This window comes from Emydura macquarii, unplaced genomic scaffold (assembly GCF_026122565.2).
Source record: "Emydura macquarii macquarii isolate MOO-44397 ecotype Brisbane River unplaced genomic scaffold, CSIRO-AGI_Emac_v2 contig_3390, whole genome shotgun sequence".
Classification (NCBI taxonomy): Eukaryota; Metazoa; Chordata; order Testudines; family Chelidae; genus Emydura; species Emydura macquarii.
In genome coordinates, this window is record NW_027133527.1 from 7,012,206 (window position 1) to 7,026,437 (window position 14,232).

At 52.1% G+C, this 14,232-nt stretch overlaps 1 protein-coding gene across 3 annotated transcripts in view; it reads left to right on the top strand.

Annotated features, from left to right (window-relative positions):
• TNRC6A (trinucleotide repeat containing adaptor 6A) overlaps window positions 1–14,232 on the top strand; it is a 164,461-nt gene that overhangs the window by 24,967 nt on the left and 125,262 nt on the right. For 2 of the 3 annotated variants that reach the window (XM_067534175.1, XM_067534177.1), the window contains exon 1: window positions 10,491–10,530. The exons of the other annotated variant lie outside the window; for it this stretch is intronic. The gene's annotated coding sequence lies outside the window, so the exon portion shown is untranslated. Of the gene's footprint in view, window positions 1–10,490; window positions 10,531–14,232 lie in introns of those variants that run through there. 3 annotated transcript variants of the gene reach the window in all.

Below are 14,232 nucleotides of genomic sequence, written 5' to 3' on the forward strand. Positions count from 1 at the left end.
ACCATTATACAGCTGGCCGTTTGTCACCACGCTGCGCCTTTTCGTTTTCTAGAATGTCGATATAAATCTCTCACAACGCTCGGTTGTTGAGCTCCGTGGAGAGGCCAAGGTCTGAGCGGGCCATGGGGGCAGCCCTCTCCTTTCCTGCCTCCCCAAAACAAGGAGGAGGCACGGCTAGGTCTTTAAACACAGTCAAGTCGAAGGTTGCTGTGTTGCAGGTCGGGAAAGCTGGTGTGCTTTGAGTGAGTGGCCCTCAGAGCTGCGGCTGCCTCCTGCCATATTGCCCGGGAGAAGCTCGCTCACTCTGAGCGCCCGCTGCTGGGAGCTGTAAATGGCAGGAGGCTCCCGGAGAACAACATTCCGCGATTAGCATGAGGAATTAAGAATTAATTTGTCAAACGCTGTTAACAAATGGTCAGTAATTAAGAAGGCAGCCAGCAACCGGAGTGTTTGCTCAGCCAGGCGTCCTCAGGGGGTTAGCGGTGGGATTAGGGGTTTGGAGTTAGTGGAAAAGTATTCTGCTGGGACAAGTTGAAGCCTCGCTGTCTGCTATTCAAGGCCTGCGATTGGCAGGGCTGCCCAGGAGCGGGAGGAGCCTGGTATGCCCGGCGCAGCGTGGCAAAGGGCAGGGAAGTGGAAGGGATACAAGACAGATAAGAAATTAGCAAGTCACATTTGACCAGGGGCTGCTTTCAGGCTTTGTTACTGCAGCGCTGCCCCTGCTCTGGGCTCACAAAGATTTGCTCTAAACTGAGTCTTGACAAACTGGATCTCATCCAGGAAGGGGGGTTTCACTTGGGTTTTCTCTCTCAATGTGTAACACAGTCCGGCTGGCCTTTCCAGGTACCAGGCAGGTAAACAAGCGGCGTTGAGTGTGAGGGGAAAACTGGATTTCAGTGTGCCAAAGAGAGTGAAGATGATTCGCCAGGCCTGGCACCGAACCTTGCCTGGAGCTCTGTGTTTTTACATAGCAGGAATGTCCTGGGCCTGCTGCTCCAGTGCATTAGCTGATCTGACTCCGTGGAAGTAATTCACCACTGCAGCAATTTACCAAGGGTCGTGGTGGATTCTCCATCACTAACTGTTTTTAAATCAAGGGCGGGTGTTTTTCTGAGAGATCTGCTCCAGGGATTATTGTGGGGAAGTTCTCTGGCCTGTGCTGTGTGGAAGGTCAAACTTAAATGGTCCCTTCTGGCCTTGGAATTGATGCACCTATGAAAGTCAATGTAACACAGCGAAGAATCAGGCCGTCACTGATGTCCTATGCTTTGATCACTGGCCTTGCGGTTGCTCTACCCAAGGAATTGGATTATCGCTGCCACCCACTCCAGGTCCCCAGGGGGCACAGTAATGAGATATAGATGGAAACAAAATGTGTGGACCAGGCCCAAGAGCGTGATTTGTGAAATTGATCACAGGCGCTTCCCAATTAACCCCCCGGGCCTGACTCCCCTGACAGTGCCCTCTGGGATCCAGCCACAGGGATGTCACCCATCCAGAGGAGCAGTTTTAACCCAGCCAGAGGAGAGGAGCTCTTCCTTTTGGGGACATCTTGATGGATCCCTTCATTTCTAGGGCAGCTGCTGCTGAGACCACAGCTCATTAGTCGTGTGCACATGGCAGGACACCAGTGGCCAGAAGAGGGAGCACGGGGCAGTGTTGTACCTGGCTTCCCTCAGACCCTGCAAAGAGGAAACTACACAAGCACCCTGCAGCTGGAGACACCTAGGGTATGCCATGCTGGGCCCTTGGGGGGACAGCAATTCCAGGGGAGGGCTCCACCGTACGGCGTGTTGGGTGGTGCCCCTTTTAAATGAACCTAATTAATTAAATTAAACTAATAGTTATTCCTTTTTTAAACAGAGAGGTGTTTGCCCAGCCATCCCCGGCAGGCAGCGAGCAGGCGGAGGGGTGGCCGGTGGGTGGAATAAAGAGCCTTTCACTGGAAGGCACTGATTCAAACCCAGACCTGGGCTGTAGGGCTGGAAAATTGTCGCCATCTGAGGGACCCACGTGTGGTGCATTGGGTGGGTCTTGTTCCAGATCCCAGTGGGCAAGGGGACTCGCATCACAAATGGCCCTCCTGCCATTGGCCCTGCCTCACCTGGGGTCTGAACTCCCCCCCCAGGCACTGGGCCAGGTTCTGATCTCTGACATGTCCTTGTAAATCTGCAGTGACTCCATGTACCGAGTCTGGCTTTACATCAGTGTGAGGGAGAGTAGAATCTGGCCTAGTATCTCCCAGCACACTCCATCCCACCCACTCCTTTTTGCTTGGTTCGGAATTCGCTCTCAGACGCTGCACAAAGCAGCAAACCCCGGTCTTGATTTAATAAAGATCTGAAAATGTCATAAAAGACGGGATAATAAAACATCAGATGCAAGAAAATGACTAGCCAAAAGGCATTTAAAAAAGTGAAGAGCGTAAATGTACTAGATTAAGACACTAATTTCTGTCCCTTGTATGTTCTCCATCTTTCCCAAGTCTTGACAGACAGAAATAAATGCCCCTCTTTCTCCAAAGCACTGTCTGCCTCTCCTTGCTGCATTGTAACCACAGGGTGCCCAGAGCCGAAACAGCCCATTTATTTTCCAGATTTGATGCTTTATCACTTTCAAAGGAGAGGCTCAGCGAGTTCATCGTGCATTTCCATTGCGAGCACTTACACTGAAAAGGCAGATAAAGATTCCTATGGTAATAACTACATTTGATTTTCGACAATCTGCATTGTCTCTGTAAATGAAAGACCTGCAGTTTGTGTCTTTGTTTACACCAGGCAGGAAAAGCATAAAAACAGAATAGTTAAAATAAGCCCTGAGAAATGAGAGGCTTCCTGTGTGACTTGGGCAGCGCAAGCATCTTATCTAGTCGTTTTTGTTGTTGTTGTAAATATACCGTGTACTGAATAAAATGCCAGCAAATTCTCAAGCACAACACACAACGCAATAAAGACACAGGCCAGATCAGCAGCTCAAGTGATGGATGTGTTAATGGTTTAATAGGCTGATCACCTCCTAAATAATTTTCTCAGTTCTAGAGCAATTGACCCTGGTCACAGTGGTAATAAAGGACTGTCCCCTGGGTTCTTGTTCAAAGGTTCAGGAAGCCCTTCCAGAGAAAGCCTTAAGTGGCTTTTAACAATATATATTTTATATTGTCACAGTCTAGTACTCTGCTAATTCAGCAGTCAGTGCAAATACCATCAGTTCAGGTCCATGGATATTTCAATTACAAAGAAAAGAAACAAAAGCGATAAATAAAAATGATTTTCATCAGACCAGCTCTTTGTTCGCTTCCCTGCGAATGGGGGCTGTGCTGACGCTACCGTTCTGCGGCGTGTAAAGGCAGCTTGTGAATATGTCACTTTGCTTAGTAAACACACACTGGAACCTTTTGTTTTGCCAAGTGCGAGCGGGGTGAGATGTGGCAGGGAGCCAGCAGGGGCTGGCAGGGAAAGCGTTGCATGTGGGGCCGTCCCACTAGATCCAAGCAAGCGCTGGAACGTGCCCTGGCATTCGGAATTAATCAATCACTATTACCCTTCATTGTTTCGGGCAACAGATACGGATGGATTCCATCTTGCAGCCTGTGGTTCGTGCCTAGGAACCCAAGGAGAGGGGGCCCTTCTCTCTGCGGCGAAAACACAGCCCAGACTGCCAGCCAGAGGAGCGGATATGTGTACAGTCACAGTCTTTAAAGGGTTGGCTTTGAATCCAGCTCAGCCTGCTCCTGCTTATTCAGGGGGCTCATTTATACTCGTTAGCCAGCAGCTTCTTCAGAGTCAGGGGTTTCTGAAAAATGTGCCAGTGCTTTTTCTGTCTGTAAAGTTCTGTGCGTCAATCCCTAGCGAGGGTCCCTACCTCGCCTGCCACGTCTCTTAGCGGTGCTGCTGTCCTGTTGGTTGGACTAGGGTTGGGTGTGATGGAATGGTGTGGTGTGGTGTTGTATTTGAATTGGAGTTACTCGTGTGTAGTTCTCGGTGCCCATCCAGCACCTGGGCCCCTTGGCTGGGGCCAGGATTATAAATGTATAATCTTAGTTAAAGATGCACAGGCCAGATCCTCAGTGGTGTAAATCTGCACAGCTCTGTTGACTTCAGTGGAGATGAGCCAGTTTAAACCAGTGGGATATTTTAAAAACCCACACTCAGGGCTTTTATTATATTTGTCGGAACTTAACAAAAATAAATACCCCCCCTCCCCTTGCAGCATTGAGGGATTTGTTGTCTCAAGGGTTTTGATATCTACGGTATGCGCCTGTGTTGTCCTGTGTTTCTGGCCATGAATAAGTAAGATAACAAACATCTGTATAATTTATCAACTAAAACCAATTAGAAATGTCTCCTCTCTCCCCCTGGGCGTGGATGTCATTACAGCTGAGGCAGGGTGGAGCAAAAGGTTGGAGCGTTTGGGATGGGAGACAAGCTTCCACACTCCTGCTGGCGACAGCACACATTCCAGCCGACTCCGCAGCAGGAGGGCCTTCCTTTAATAGCTCCTCCTCATAAACTTCCAGCTTTTTGTTACTTTAACGGAGAAAAAGATTCACTGGTGGAGGTGGTTGGGGAGGGTTGTTTAAAGCTTTAGCTTCTCTTGCTGCAGTGATTCTGGCCGTGAACCACAGTGCTGCACTGCTCCATGTGTCTGATCTTAGATGACTTTTTAATACCACATAAAACACGGGCTAGCTGCAGCCCTGCCTTCTTTTAGCCAGATAGAATCATTGTTGCAGACGTCTAGATGGAAATAGAGACCTGCCCGGTGGCTGATTCATACACCCAGTGCACGTGCTGGAATAAATGGCTGTGTCGTGGAAAGCTTGCTCCAGCACGTTGATACAATAATTAAACGGCAATGTGCTGTCTGTAAAATGCTGTCATGTTTAAACATTCCATTGTTCCCTGCGAGTTCCACATGATAGAACTTGATGGCGAATCATTTCATTCAATTAAAAGTGGCAGGCCTGCTGCCTTCTGCGCCACCACTGGGTCATTAATACTTGAGATAATTTGTTACACCCCCCCGCCCCGCGCTTGCTTATACAGTGACAGCGTATGTGTGAGTGTCGAGATGAATGAATGGCGGTTGCCTGCTGCCAGGTTAACTGTTTCACTGCTGCCTTAATTTACCTGGCCCAGGGGGGTGAAATGCACCAGTGCTGCACTGTGTACCAGGAATCCTGCATCCAGGGCTGCCCTGGGCTCCTGATAAGGGTCCTTACAGCAGCAGGAGTGGGTGTGATGTCCCCTAGAACGCTGTGCTTTCAAGGCTGTCATTGGAGTAGATGCGGGGCCGTCGGGAGAAGAATAGCTGTCCTTTGGAGGCACTGCTCTGCATTTCTAGAAAGAAAATGCCAGCAGAGAACATTTTGAAATGAGATTTTCGGGGACCTCGGGTCAAGAATGGCAAGCACTGACTGCTGGAAATGTCCAGGCGACTGCTGCCAGGCTGGGAGCTGCTCACAGCTTTCCAGCGCAGAATAAAAACAAAAACACTGGCCTTATTAGACATTCAAGAGCCTACAGCTGTTCCCCAGAACATAATAGAATTACACCACTAAACAGCAGTGGGGGCGGAGCCACTTCCTGAAGCTGGCAGCATTGTTCGATGCACTGGCAGCGTCCCCAGCTAACGTCCCCACTAAGTCGGTTCGCGCAGAGCCCCGGCACACGATTACCCAGGGCATTTCCATGTTATTAACTGAGCATCTCAGTCTGCACTGAAGGAAAACGTCCCTTCCCTTACACCTGCCAGGGAGGCTGTCTGTGGCCGCTGGGGCTGCTCCCCTCGCAGTCCCAGCAGAGCTGTCTGGAAGCCTTCAGACAGGGTGTCTGCTGTGGGGGCAGTGATGGACAAGTCTCCCTATAGCAGGTGAGTGCTGAACACAGACCAGAAATGCATCGGAGAAGAGACCCGTCTGCTGAGGACCAGGCTGACGGGATGAGGAGAAGAGATGAAGGGGATCTTATCCTCCGCATAGCCAGAGGGCTGCGGAGCGTTGGATGGGTGTCGATCCCAGAGGCGGGGGGGCGGTACCCTGGTGTGCAGGGCAGGGATAGGCCCAGGTGTCACAGCAGGGTTTATCTGGCTGGGAAACGATCTCCCAAGAAAAGTGGTGGGAAGCCCCATTGCTTGAGTCATGTCCCGCTAGCCTGGCTGAAGGCCCCGGCAGCTGACCTGGCTCCCTGAGGCTGGGTGACCCCAGGATGGGGAACGCACCGCACCCTGCAGCCGTGCTTTCTTGTCAGCGTTGCTCTGCCCCTCCTGCCCTCCCAGTCTTTGTCCACGTCGCCCGTGGAGTCGTCTCAGCTCCAGGGGCCGGGCCTTTCTCTGTAACGCCTCACTCGGGCTTATGGGGCTACAGGAATAAAATACAGAAGTAATACAATGAATAAAGACACGGTAACAGGCCTGTCCTGGCTCAGACAGCCGGGAGTCCACCCAGTCACCAGGCTCGACAGCTAATAACAGGAGAGAGAGAGGCCGGAGGGAGTTACAAGCTCTGACTCTATTAGATGTCAGCAAGAGGAGGGAGGTGCCTCCAGCCTAGCCCCCGTCAGAGGAGACCATCTGGTCCCTGTGAAGTCTGGAGGGCACATGGGGTGAATGGAGATGCCATGGGGACAGAGGAGACTAGGGGGTGAATGGAGGCAGCCCAGGGAGCCTGTGCTGTGAATGAAGGATGTTATGATGGAACATAGCCTATGGGGTGAATGAAGGATGCCCCGTGAGGAGCTTCACCCTCACGGAATGGCCAAAGGGGTGAATGCAGGAGACTGTTGGAGCCATGGAAGCTGCAGGGCCACGTGCCGTGGATTACCGTTTTCTTGAGCGTGCAGGAGCCGAGCCCTGAGTGTGAGCGCTGGACAGAGAGGCAGAGGAAGCATGGCTCGAAACCCTTCATTATCCTGTGTTAGCGCTGAGACTGGACCGCCAGCGTTTAGCTCTGCGATTCCTCAGGGCAGGAAGGGCTCAGCCAGACTGACAGTCAGCCCCCAGTGCATGCAGCAAACCCCTCCACGTGCGGCCGCAGGGAGCCTCTCACGGTGGCGGTCACACACCTGTAGTGCCACAGCTCTGGAGCCGAGGGCAGCGCTTTGCCCGTGTGTCAAGGGCAGAGTCTGGTTTTCCGTGCCTCTCCCTGCACTCTTCTCTTTGCAGCTCAGCCACCGCCACAGGAGACTGGACGACAGCAAAGCTCAGCTTGGCAGCCCGCGTGACGCCGAGGGAAAGTGTGCTGAGTGCCCCGGACCCTCTAGGCTCTCCAGCAGCCTGCCAGCGCTGGAACGTCCGCCCAAGCGCTGGCCGTGGGGCGGGGGAGCAGGTTGGAGCCAGAGGGGAAGCAAGACGAGTAATTGTCACTCATGCACCGGGGCCCTGCGGTCTGTCTTCGCCGCAGCTCTTACTCAGGTGTTGCCCCAACTCAGCTCCTGCCACACCCAAGTCCCTCTCACCCCGGTGCGGTGATGCTTTCAGCCTGGCCCAGCTGGGGGAGGCAGGGGTGTAGAGCCCAGGTTCTGCTCTCACTCGGGCCCGTTACCTGCCCCCTTTGCAATGTGGATGCAGGCTAATTAACTCGGGTGCTGATAGCTCTCCAGTGCTTCCCCACAGTTCCCTCAGGGCCGTATTTTCTTGCCCTCTTCCCCCTCCCTTCTGCAATGGAAGTTCCTGACCAGTTTACAGACACCGGTTGAGCATGAAACCCTGCTGCGCTGCACGTCCACAACATGTCAACAGAGGTGCCGTCCGGGAATCCTGGGAAACTCCCAGGATGCCGCCAGCTGGCTGGAGGTGGACACCACGGTTCTGGTGGGCCCCTGTGGTGGGGTCATCAAGACCCACAGCTTCGATATCCAAAATCTGCAGTTCTAGGAGGTCATCTCCAAGGAGCTGGCCTGGCGGGCAGGATGGGACCTCAGCGCAGGGAGAAAATTAAACCCCTCCGGACCGTGTGCTGGAAGAACAACGACCACAACTCTCAGCCCAGCAGCTCGCCAGAAACGTGGACTGGATGTTCAGCACCACGCCTAGCACAGAGGCCGCTGTCATGCTGGACCTGCTTTTGACTCTGGGCGGTGTCCGACCTGGGGGCAGAGGACCAGAGCAGACGCTGGGAGCACTGGAATCAGGGTGCAGAGCAGATGCTGACTGTTTTGGGGCGCAGCCAGAGTCCTGGGAACTCTTCAGTGAGGAGATGGGGGGACCCTGCGGAGGAACCAGCCTGGCAGCCGCGGGGTGAGACGCGGGCAGCCATCTTTGTTCTTGTGGGGGATCTGCTCAGTCTCGTCACTGTAACGGAAAGGGCCGTGCTGTAGGGCCGGTTACTTTACTGAGAACAGCTCGTCGCAGGGAAGGACGTGCACAACACAGTGCGGAACCATCTGTAGAGCGGCACCGCTCAGTGCAGTGCTAGGCACCGCGGGAGAAGTCCTGTCACCTCGCAGCGTGGAAACAGAAGCTCGGTTCCGGCTCACGGCTGGGCTAGCAGCACCTCTGAGTTCTCCTTCGAGGAGCGTCCCTGTGGGTGCTCCCCACTGGCTGGGTCGGGGCTCCAGCTGGTTTAGTTATTTATATCGTCGCCAGCTTGTGGTTGCTGTGAACCACCGGGCAGAGGAGTTGCATGGACATGGTGTGAGCTTTGATTAATACAAGGGGGCTGGAGCGAAGGCTGGCAAGGGAAGGGTGCCCGAGAGAGGCCGTATCTCACGTGGGGAGCTTGAGGCCCCCAGCTTAGCCTGCTGCGAATAAAAGGTCACTCCGCTGACACCAGCGGCTTTGCCCTGGTGTGTGAGCGCCCAGCCATGGCCTCCTCACGGCTCTGAGCCTCTCTGCTCTTGTCGCTTGGTGGGGAGTTTCTTTCCTCTGCACGTTGTTTCCATGGCGGCTTTACTGAATCTCCGTCTGCCAGGCTGCAGACCCAGCTGGTAACTCAGCGTGCCCGGGCTGGCGGCAGAGCCTGCTGTTGGCTCGCACCAGTGGCTGCGTGCCCATGATGTGTGAGAGCTGGCAGCCCGGCCTGTGCCCCGGTGAGAGGCGGCAGAGAGGTAGCCGCGGGTTGATGAGATTCCAGAGGCGTTTGTTCCGCCACACTCCAGAGTCCCAGTCTGGTTGTGTTCGTGCCTTAATCCCTGCTTGTGAAGTGCCCGCCTCCCGTGGTGCGCGGCACTGTGGAGGTGGCTGTTAATGCTGGGCTCTGCCAGGCGCAGGCAGTGTTGGTACAGAAGCATGTACTTTTATGGAGCCCCCTCAGCCCCTGGCAAGACGTGGGCATGGACCTCCTTTTGCCACCTACCATGTGGCATGCAGCGCAGGCCAGACCCTTGTTGTGTTACTAGTGAGCGGGGACGGACCAGCTGCTTCCCTCACCCACTGTGCCTGGCTTGGTTCCTCCCCATGGCTTGTACTGTCTGGGAGTCTGAGGTGGGAATCCAGCAGGGTTTAGCCATTTACAACCCTGCTGCTCATAAGAAAAGTCTCCCATCGTGGGCTCCCCTTCAAACCCAACCCCTCCTTTCTCACTCACACACACACACACACACAAAATTTCATCCAAATAATCAGACACAAATGTGGCCATAATGAAAAGTAAATTTAATATCCCTGGTTCTATTTTTGTAAATTAGTCTAACCAGCAGCTACAGAATAAATGACACCTAATTACTGTTCAGGGAAGTTCATGCAGAAGTGCTTAACTGTGAGATGATCATAGGGAAACACCATCAGTGACAGGAAATGAACAAGATGCCGGCTGTAGGAAATTGTAATTACAGAAGACTGACATACTGTGAGCTGTTTATGATAATGAAGTGGTGCATCAAATCAAATTAACCTTCGTTATTTAACACAGAATGCACCGAGGACTTGTCTCCACAGATGCTGAATCCAAAACTGGAGCGGGAGCCTTTGAGGCGGCTGAATTCAGGGAGGCAGCTAAAATGAAGCCACCGAGGGCTGCTTTTATTTAAGGCATGTTTCCTAGGAAATTGCCTCTGCGTGCTCCAGTGTCCTGGCTGATGCAATGGCCTTAGCGAGTTCTGGCAGAGACTGTGGAGCTGCTGTCGACAGCCCGGGAAGCTGCCGCTTTGCTGAAGAGCCTCTCTGCGAATGGCTGATCATTCACGCTCTCCCTGGGAGAACCGTTAGGTAGGAGGCTGAGTGATCTGCCAGCCTCCTTTCCCCTCGCTGCCCCTGATGATGTGTTCCTTTCCTCCCGTTATGCCTGCATTTGTGCACTCGCTCGCGCTTACCTCTGGAACAGAGCCAAGGAAAGGTCAGTATTCCACCATAGGAGGAGTTAAGCCAATCCAGGGGAATGGTTTCCATTAGTCCCAGTGGTATCCTCAGCACGGGCGCCAGCATGCTCCTCCAGGCACTCAGGGCAAGCCACCATGCCACTGTCATGTTTGAGGCACAGGATGCAAGTGCCACTTTCCTTTTTTAAGAGGGTTTCCTTTGCTCATCTCTCTTCCTCACGAAGGCTCCTGTGCTTACTCCAGCGACACTTACCTTGGGATCCGTTCACACTGACGGGTGAGTAACTTTCCAGTTAACCCAAATGCTCTGTTCAGGATTAATGAGCTTTTTAAACAAGGGGCCCATCTGTGCTTTCGCTACTGTTTTTTGTGGGCGCACAATGTGCCACTGACAGGAGTAAAGAATTATTTTGCTCTCGAGTGCTCGTTTCCCCTGGTTGTTGCAGACGCTGGCACAGGCTTTGCTGAGGGCAGGATTAGCTGCAGAAAGCACAGAGGTGCAGAGGGGAGAGGATTACCGCTGTGGTTGTTTTAGGTTTGGAGGGTTTTCTAAATTATTTTTATTCACGGCGTTTGGGTTAAAAAGAAACAGGTACAAACATCCCGCCACACGTTCCATAAACAACTCCCGCACTCCCCATGGCTCCGCAATAACTACGATTTGCTCGGTTGTGCTGAGTGAATCAAATGGCAGCTGGATTAGGAACAGTCAGCGTATTATTCAGAATGTGACGTGTGTGCTGCCCGTCTAATGTTCCAAACACACATTAATTTATTAATCAAATTGATTTCTTTAAACAGGCTGATCAAATCCCTTCTGGACTGGCTAGGAATGTCGACATCCCTGTTACGCCCCTTGCATTTGTAACTATTTGACCTGAGCTGCCTTTTACCGTGTGTGCTGTGCGACTTTTTGTGTTGTCCTATGTTAGGAAATGTTTGCTCAATGCCCTGAGTGCCTGCAGGGGCCTCTAGTTACTTTGTACGTAAAATGATCTTTCTGCAAAACTTCAGATTTGTTGGAAAAATACAAGTCACTGGTTCAGTGAAAGTCCTGCGCTCTGAATTCCAAGGTTGCTGGGCAGCTGGAGTCAGATTTGCACGACTCCTCTGTCCTGTGCTCAGCTGTATTTTTATTTTCCTTTCTGTTTATCCAATATTAGTATTAATATGCATGTACACTTTCCTATCTATTCATCCAATGATAATTTTTATACATGCACGCTTGCACACGTGTGCGGACACAACTCAGAGTGGCAATACTTTAAATTAAAGAACTTGAATAGTTCCATATGTTTCAGGCAGCCTCATAAAATGAGTGACGCAGTGGTGGCCTGTTCTGAACAATATCTGAGCATTTCCGTAAATGTGGTGCCATGATCCCAATGGATGTGAAACGTCAGGCAGGCGATAACTGGCAGGCTTTGGAATAAACAGCCAACTGGCAGGGCATGGTTAACTTTAAAATGCCAGGAGTTTATTCACAGATCTGCTTAACGTAAATGCCAGGTACTGAGAAAAATCCCTAGCTTCTCAGTGAGAGCAGTGCAGTGGCCTCTCCTCGTCTAATGAACAAGAGCAGTGGATCTCCTCCTGTGTCAGGGCCAGGAGGACATGGGCAAGGAGCAGTTGGACAGGGGACGGAGGGGAGAGAAGAGGAGGCTGCAGGAGAACAGGTGGAATTGGAGCAAGGGCAGGAGGATAATGTTCTTGCAGTTGTCTGTAGAATCGGAGTGAATTATGCTCTGTAATTAACGCTCCCCGGGTGATAGCTATGAATTAGTTAAGCACAGCTCGAGTGAGGTACATAGTTATGTGCACCTCCGTATATAAAAGTGCCTGCCTGCACATCGGTCTATGTGTGTATGGACGTGGGTATGTCTAGATATAGATAGATCTGCCTCCATCTAGAGGGATAATAGAAAACGAAAAGGGAACAAACCTACTAACTCACTCACTAGTGAAGCAGAATTCCCAGTAAGGATTACAAGATCCTGCCCAGTGTCATTTACAGTCTCGTTGAACTGAACTGGCTTCTCCGTCCTCTCATTTCCAGCCCCGTACCAGAGGCTCCCTCTCGTATCAATTAGCACCCCGGGTGTCGTGCTAATAATTCTTCATCCAGTGCTGGCTCAGTCCTGGTTCATGGTGGAGGGCGCTGGGCTTTTGTGGTTACAAATTCATTTTTGCTTCTCTCCCTCAGTATGAAAATGCCTTGCAACTTCTGACGGCTAATCACTATTGTACAGGGCTAAAGAGGGAAGATTTGCTCTAATCCCCTTTCAATGGCCTCCAAACAAGGGCTCAAGCACAGATGACTAATGACAGACACGATTAAACTAATTTAGTAGGTGACGCTTCGATGGGAGCCCTCCCAGCCCAGGTATTGCCTTAGGGAACTGTACACTAATTAGCCTCATGGCAAATGCAAACCTCCTTGCTACGGTATTTGAATTAAGGAGACATGATTTTTGGAAGCCAAAGGATGCCTTTTTTACTGAAAATCTTTGTCCTGATTTGCTGCAAAGCACCACTTTGTGTAATCTCACTAATGGGACAGTAAATCCAGGTCCCTTAGTAGCCAGGTGTGCATCCCCCACTTTATCAAATGCCTTGCCTGCATCTCTCATCACAGGATTCTCTGTGAACATGAATTTGCTTTTCAAAAGCTATCAACAGCAGTGAAATATAAAGGTAATGAAACCTGCTTGTGGAGCTCTCCACAGAAGATGCACGCAGCTCTGGAAATCGGTTCCAGTGAATTACGGTACCAGACACTGAACTCCTACAATCGGATTCCTGGCTGGAACAAAGCTGAATTACGGTGAACTGAGCTCGAGTGAGAGTGGAGAACTGATGTTAATGAGCAGGCGTCGGCCCCATGCACCCCTTTGGGGAGGGTGAGCAGGATGGGTGCAGGGTAGCCACGTAGGCGACATGCTGCAGGTGTAAGTCCAGGGCAGTATGTCTGGCCCTTATGCAGCATACACCGCCGTGATGCATCTTGGCGAACAGAGACTCTCAGCCTCGTTAATTTCCTGTCAGACGGAAAGTTTCTCAGGGCAGACAAACAGCCCGGCGCCTGCTACAGGGTGTCAGGGACTTCTAAAATCCTATTTAGCCTGCTCTCTTCTCAGGGTGCACACTTCTCCCTGGAGAACACAGAAGATCTGCACAAGCGTGCACCGCCAACATCTGAGGGAGCAGGAAACGCAAAGACGTGCCTGACTCCCTTCCCCGCCGAGCCTCTCCTTCTCCCAGGCCCTCTCCCTGCCATGCTCCAAACGGGGGACAGGGCGTTAACTGTAATGTCAGTGTAGTGATGTGCCATTTCCGCAGCGACCAGAGGAGGCGGCGTGAGAGCCCAGAGGTGGAGGCTGAGAGGGTGAGGGGCCATCGAAGGCTCAGTAGATGGAGTTGCAGACGTGTAGCACCGTCTCAGCCGCTCCCCGTGCAAGGTCCTCACCTATGTTTTGTGGCTGAAAAGGGGTGATCACTAAAACAAGCGCCCCGGAGTGTATCAGACAGTGCATCGTGCGAGGGGCTGGGTGAGACAAGCTGCTGCGTAACTGATTGTAAATAACACTTGGGAAAAGCTGAGGTCTGAATGCTCAAACAGAATTAGGCACTGAAGACCCTCTTTTAGGTACCTAAGTCCCAGTTCTGGCTCCAAAGTGATGCACAAACTCCTGTCTATCCCCTGTAAGTGCCTCAATTCATTCGATGCCTACGTTTTCAGGGCCACGTTCCCAATGCGCTGGTGTTCCTGCCTCTGAGCACACGCACAGCTGCCTCCCGCTAGGTGTCCAGGCATCTTCCCCTGTCTAAGCTCTGGAGAAATGCACAAACCAAGGGAAGGCAGGTGCCTGACCCCCTCTGGTAGATGACATGCTCAGAGGCTGCCTCCTGGGTCGGGTTTCATTCAAAACCCAGCTGGAGGAGGGGGAGGAGGAAGAGATGGTGGTGCCCATCTTTTAGC